This window comes from Lynx rufus, unplaced genomic scaffold, assembly GCF_022079265.1.
Source record: "Lynx rufus isolate CCGP_SWC_20201006 ecotype Redwood Valley unplaced genomic scaffold, mLynRuf1.p SCAF_10, whole genome shotgun sequence".
Lineage (NCBI taxonomy): Eukaryota > Metazoa > Chordata > Mammalia > Carnivora > Felidae > Lynx > Lynx rufus.
Genome location: NW_025814824.1, coordinates 83,840,761 through 83,847,480, shown reverse-complemented (window position 1 = coordinate 83,847,480; position 6,720 = coordinate 83,840,761).

Genomic DNA, 6,720 nt, shown 5'->3' with positions numbered 1-6,720 from the left:
TAAACACACTGGAACTGTAGCTGTGATATTAGCATAGGATGTATTTGTATTAACCATAGATATTTGCTTGAACAATGGTTTGTGTTGGAAACAATTTATAATTCATTTTAAAATATACTTAAGAATCATTATTTTGAGAGAAGTACACAACTAAATTCGTCCCGTGGAAGAGGTGGATAGCCTCCACTTTTATTTGCAACTTTTTACATTTCATAGTATGGAATTTTAGATCTGTCTGTAAAAATACTTCAGGGTGGGTTCTGCTTGCTCTTTGTCATCACTGTAGTGTCAAAATTTCTGTGTTCTTAATTTTCTCCTTTAAAAACACTGATTGAAAAAAGGACATAATTCATTAAACAAATTTTTAAACTTCTTATGATATTTCCTTTGAGTTCAAAGGAAACAGAGGTGTTATCATCTAGTTTAATACTCGGGCACATATCTGTAACAAATTTGTGCCAAAATGAAGAATGGGCTGATTGAGTGAAGGGAACTGCCTTAACCTATATCTAGTTTTCATTTAAAAAATTAATTTTCTGTAACTCATGCACTCATTTCAGTCTTGAAGCTGTGTCATTTTGGAAGGATTAACCATTCAATCTTGTTAACCATTTGTTAACTCCTTATAGGTCAAATGCAATGTTGTTTGTATCACAGCTCTAATTTATTCAATTTAGTTTTTCTCTCACAAAAGAAAAGACACAACACTTCTATGAAGTCTTACTCTCTATCCTGCTTTCTCATCTCTTGCCTTTTAAAATTTATAAATGATTAATGAAATGGTACTCAGATGGATTTATTGTTTTCTGTCATTCATCATTTGTTGATCATTCATTACTGGAATGTTTGTTTCAGACTTAATTTCTTCCCATTCATTGAGTCCTTAAATGTTATTACTATAATATCTAAACCATTGGTTTTCAAAGTGTGGTTCAAGAATCCCCGGGGAGAGTCCTTGAGACCCTTTCAGGAGGTTCTTGAAGTCAAAACTATTTTTATGATAATATGGACATTACTTGCTTTTTTCACCACATTAACATTTGTACTGATGTCGGAGAAACAATGGTGGGTAAAAACTGTTGGCGCCTTAGAAGAAATCAAGACACCAAACTGCACTAGTAGTTATTGTGTTTGTCCCCTCCGTGCACTTGTATTTTTTTTTAAAAAAGCCATTTCACCAAAGCTTGTCTTTGTTGAAGGGGTAAAAATTATTAATTTTATTAAATCTTGACCTTTGAGTACATATGTTTTTGATATTCCATTTGAGGAAATGACAAATAGGCAAGTACACACAAAGAATTTCTGTTGCATACCAAAATAGAGTAGTTGTTTTAAGGAAAAGTGCTTGTGCAGTTGTGAACTGAACTAGTAGCTGCTGTTTTTCATGGAACACCATTTTCACTTGAAAGAACAATTGATAAACCAAGGTTTATTCGGACCTACGTTTTTGGCATTCCATGTTTTTGGAAAATGAACAGTGAATTTGTTATGTCGAGGAAAACTGAGAGTATTTGTTGCTGGTGAGTAAAATTTGAACTTCCAGATGACAATTAGAATTTTGGAAAACTCATATCTGCCACTTTGAGCTTGACAGCTACCCAATACTTATGCCTTTTCTGATGAAATTGATGGTGATATTGTTAACATGTGAGGGTTTTTTTTTGATACTGTACAATGAAATTTGTTAACAATTTGAAGATCGTATTTCAGTGAAGGAATATTTTCCAAATCACTGATGTATCATGTTAAAAAAAAATTGTGCATGGGGTAAAAGTTCAGTTGAAAATGTCAAATAGACCAATGGATTTTAATGTGACAAAGTACACAGAGTTCATTGATACAGTTTTATATTTCACATTGAACTAACCATTAAGAATCTACCACTCACTGAGTCTTGGTGTATTATCAAAGAAAAATATCTATAGTTATTTTAATAAGCAAATACTTCTTCTTTTCCAATTATAAATCTATGAGAACAGATTTTCTGCCTATATTTCAACCAAAACAGCTTATCACAACATACTGAAAGTAGACACATACAGGAGAATCTAGCTGCCAGAATTAAGCCAGATGTTAAAAGGGATTACCGAAAATATAAAACAATGCTAATCTTACCAAATTTTTTGTTTTGTTGTAAAATAGTTATTTTTCGTAAAGACATTTATATAACATGTGACAAGTTTATTATTACTTTTAGATGAATAGATATTTTAAAAATTTCATGGTTTTACAGTATGATAAATATTGATAGATATAACTCATATAAATAATAGCTCTTTGAGGTCCTCGATAACTTTTAAGAATATAAAAGGGGTCCTAATCTCTCAGACCAAAATATGAGAACCTTATTCTAAGTGAATGAATTTAATGTGTAAGAAAATGATGACTTCACAAGATACTATTGTTAGTACTTTGTTACTTTGGGTTGTCCTTTCCTCTCCCCCTCCCGCCTCCAAAGGGACTACAGAAGAAAAAAAATGGAAAGAGTTCCTATCATTTTAAATTTTCTTTGCTTGACTAAATGAAGTGTGTCCTAGTTCACCCTGAGTTCTCTGACAGGCTTTTGTTACCTGCTACATGAAACCTGTTGCTTAACTGTTAATTTGTGGTAGAAAATTTCCAACAGAACCTGTTTCCTCATGAAAGGGAGATTTATAATTGTGGAAATAAATCTTACAACACAAAAATACTTAATAAGAGTCATTGCTGTAAAAATAATGGCATATTTATATGGGATAAAAAAGATCCTATCTTGCTTTTTAAAACTTCCAAGAATAACTTGCTTGTTTGTTTTCAGATAAATTTGGCTTTCACAGAGTCTTCTAAAATTGTGGTTTTGGTAATGTTATTTTGTAGATTGGTTTGCCTTTTAACCTGGTTTTCACTGAGGGATGTGGTAATAAAGCCGGTATAGAAGAAGCATCTCCTCTTCTGGTCTAAGAATACCCTTTCCTAGTGTGAGTAACATTTTAGTGTAAGTCAATTGCTATGTTGTTAAAGAGTTAGGGATTTACTCCTAAGGGTAGTTGCTATGTAGAACTCATTCTGTAGTGAGTTTGCTGGCAGAAGAAATGTCACATAACAATGTGAATAACAATAAGGAGTTACTGGATCAGAACTTAAGATGAAGCTTGATGGGTAATGAAAGATCAGTGAGATATTTAGGTTTCCTTCCTTGAGAGCTCTGTAATTATCTTGGTGTTCTTGGAGTTTCACATAGTGTGCCTTTTAAAGCATTTTTGTATTCTTTGGGGGTTGCAGCTTAGTCATAAGATACAAGTCTTTTTTATTTTAATACTTGGATTTTATTTCAAGTTTCAGATGGAATTTTAAAATGCATTCTTCATCAATTGAGTTAAATTGTTTTAATTACTAAAATTAATAACTGAGACAGATTTTTTTTCTCCCATATTCTTGCTATACTCTTGAAATCCAACCTGTCAGGAGACTTCCTCTCTAGCCTTACAGTCCTTCCTCCAAAATCCCTTTTTACCAGGATAATAAACCACCTGGGGGAAACCCCCCACTGATATCTATTTAGAGGGCTTTGTTTTTTGGAAGTGGCAGTAGTAGTCTGACACAGAGGAAGGATTTTGGTTAGATGGTGTGAGAGGGAAAGAGCATGGACTCTGGAGTGTGGCAGAACAAAGATCACAGCTATGTGACTTTGTCACTTGACTTCTCTGAACTTTGGTATTCACATTTAATAATTATAGGAGCTAACATTTATGTATACTATTCTAAACACCTTACATATATTAACTCAGTTTATCCCCATAACCCTATGAATTAGGTGTTCTGTTATCCTCTCCATTTTGCAGATGTGAAAACTGAAGCCCATAGAGGTTAAGCCCCAAATTTCACGCTTAGTAACATTATAAATAATGTTTCCTAGATTTAATCTCTCCCCACTCCCATACTGTAACTTTGAAATTGACTGTAGGGTTATTAGGATTAGTGACAAGGTCTTTATAAAGTGCCAACCATATCTGTCCCAAAGCAGACACTTGTGAATCCAGACCATTTATAGTCGTTGAGGAGGCCCAGAACTCAGCTTTCTGTAGGTAGTCACAGAGATCCACTTTTAGAATTGCAGGTGACGTTTTTCTTTCTCTCATGTGGGCTTTAATAAGCCAACCAGGAAACAATTCTGTGGAGTCAGGGACAATCCTTGGTGACTCTGAGTGGTGCTAAGGAAAGAGGGGTTTTGAGGTACTCAAGGCAGGGATAACTCTCTCTCTTGTAGCTGTGTCCTCAACACTAAACACAAGGAATTGGTGTTTTATGAATGTTGAATGAATGAATGAAAAGTCAGGTCAGGAGTCTTGAGTCTTGATTTTATCAGGGTCCTTTGGATTTGAGTCCTTTGCTGGTAGTCAGAGAAAGTCTACAAAACGAAAGAATTTTCTTCTCAGTCACTTGGGAAAATTGACCAATATCTAAGTCAAGCAGTGTGTTTCAAGCTAAATCCAGAGTTTGATGGGCCCTGGAACCAGAATGTAGTTTCTCTTTGGAAATGTAGCTCTCCTTGTAACTGAAGTGACTAGATATACCAGATTAAGAAGAGATAGCCAGTAAACTCCTGGTTGTTTGCTTGACTGTTTTGGGGTATTCACTTTAGGAAAAGATGGCTTTGTCCTTTGTATCTTTTTTATTTCTGCCACACCAAAGCTGGCTGTATGGGAAGAGAGGAGAACCAATCCAAGAAAGTTGATGTAACTTTTTGAAAATGGAAATACAAGAGCCAGTTGTCCAAAGCTTGTAAAACATAGAACATGATTTCCCAGCAAAGAGAGATACAGTGAGAAAAATGTGGCAATGTGGGTTAATAGATTATGGTAGCAGTATAGTTTGAGTAGAGAAGGACTTGAGAGAGAAGGCCAACCACATTATTTGGGGAGGTAGGAGGCCTAGGAACTAATTGATAGGCCTGAGTTTTGCCTGGGTTCTGATTCTAACACTGTAACAAAGCTCTGAGGCTATATGGATCCACCTCTAAAATGAAGGAGCTAAATTAGATAATCCCTGAAGGAATTTTCCAGCTTCATGATGGAATGAATTGGGTAAAACAGGAAGTTGCAATTTAGGAAAGCCCTGCCTAAAGCAAATAGTTGTGATACAGCACAGATTCTCTGGGATGATTTTGATTTCAGATACCCTCAAAGAATGTTTGTATTTACCATACTTTGTTTCCCTGTTTTGATTTTAGAACACCTGGCTGCTTTCAAGTCTGTAGGATCACATAATTTACATGACAGATTCCATTCTGTGTGCACTTTTATAGAAATGTTTACAATTACAGTTCTAATGCTATCATTTGTGATGTAAACTTGAAATTAGATGTAGAGTTTTGTTTATTTTTTTCTTTTTAAAAATGATCACTTTCCCCCCATTTATAACCCCTCCGTGCTACACTTTCTCTTTCCTAAGTACAATTTCATTCATTGAGTCAAACCTATAATTTCAGTTTTTCTCTCATTCCTTGTAAAAGGATTTTATCTGCAAAATGCATTCAGCATTGAGAAGGGTTCTGTCCTCTTAAGATTAAATGCCCTGCATTTGAGAACTTGGATTCATTAAGGAAAATTGCAAAACTTCCTTAAATGCTGTAGGTCTGTAAAAAAGGGAACCCAGCAGGAAAGGGGCAGCAATGCATGGGGGAGGGGAGAAGTGGGGGGGGGGGCAGTAAGCAAGGGAGCTGCAGTTGAAATATTCATCAATCATTTTACTGGCACCAGGAAACCAATCAGCCTTTTAGAGGAGAGAACTTAATCAATCACCTAATGTGGGAAATTACAATTGCTTTCCCACACACAAAAATATTCTCTTACTTGCTGACAGATCAAATCTGAAAGATAGTTGGGCTGGCCAGTATCCAGAGCTAACTGATGGCAAGCAGTTACTGAAAGTACTACTGTGATGAAGAAATGCACATAGCATTTGAAGATAAAATTTCCTATCTGCTTTGAGCCTTTTCAAAATCTTTCATAGTGAGTTTGCTTTTCATAAAGTGTCTTCCATTAATAAGAAACCATTACAGAGCACATATGGGTCATACAAAGGGTGTGAAACACTGTAAATTTATTCTCCAAAGCTAGTTTAAGGAGCATAGATGGGGCTTCTGGCTGGAGAATACCCAGTGTTTTCCAGTGCCTCATTTGGAAAGCAACTTTAGAGCATTGTCTAAAGGGACATATCCTGGGGAACAAAGTTGGAAGTGCTTGCATATAAATAAAAGCAGGAGGGGGATTTAGCTGTATCTTGTATTTAGATTTTAAATGACGTGATCTCTGAGCTGTGTTCTTGAATTGCCTATGGCCCTTAGATACTTAGGTGTGAGCTGCCTAAGAATCCAGTATTTTTAAAGTTAGAAATGCACGATCATTGTGGAAAATACAGAAAATGAAGGAAAAGGAAAATTACATATATTAATCTTGCCTTCAAGCAACTTGCATTAACATTTTCTGATTTTTTTCTTCTAGACTTTTTACAAATCCTAGTTTTTTGCTTGTGATTGTACAGTATATGCCATTGTTTTATGCTTTTTTTTTAAAGTTTAAGCTTTTTTCTCAAACTTTATACAATCAACCTGAATTCATTTAAAACTGTTAATAGTATATCACAATCCATCGTTCTTAATTGTCGGACAGTTTTTAGTTTCTCATTTTATAACAGTACTGACCCCAGACCATTTTGTGCTTGCTTTTAATTTGGCTTATT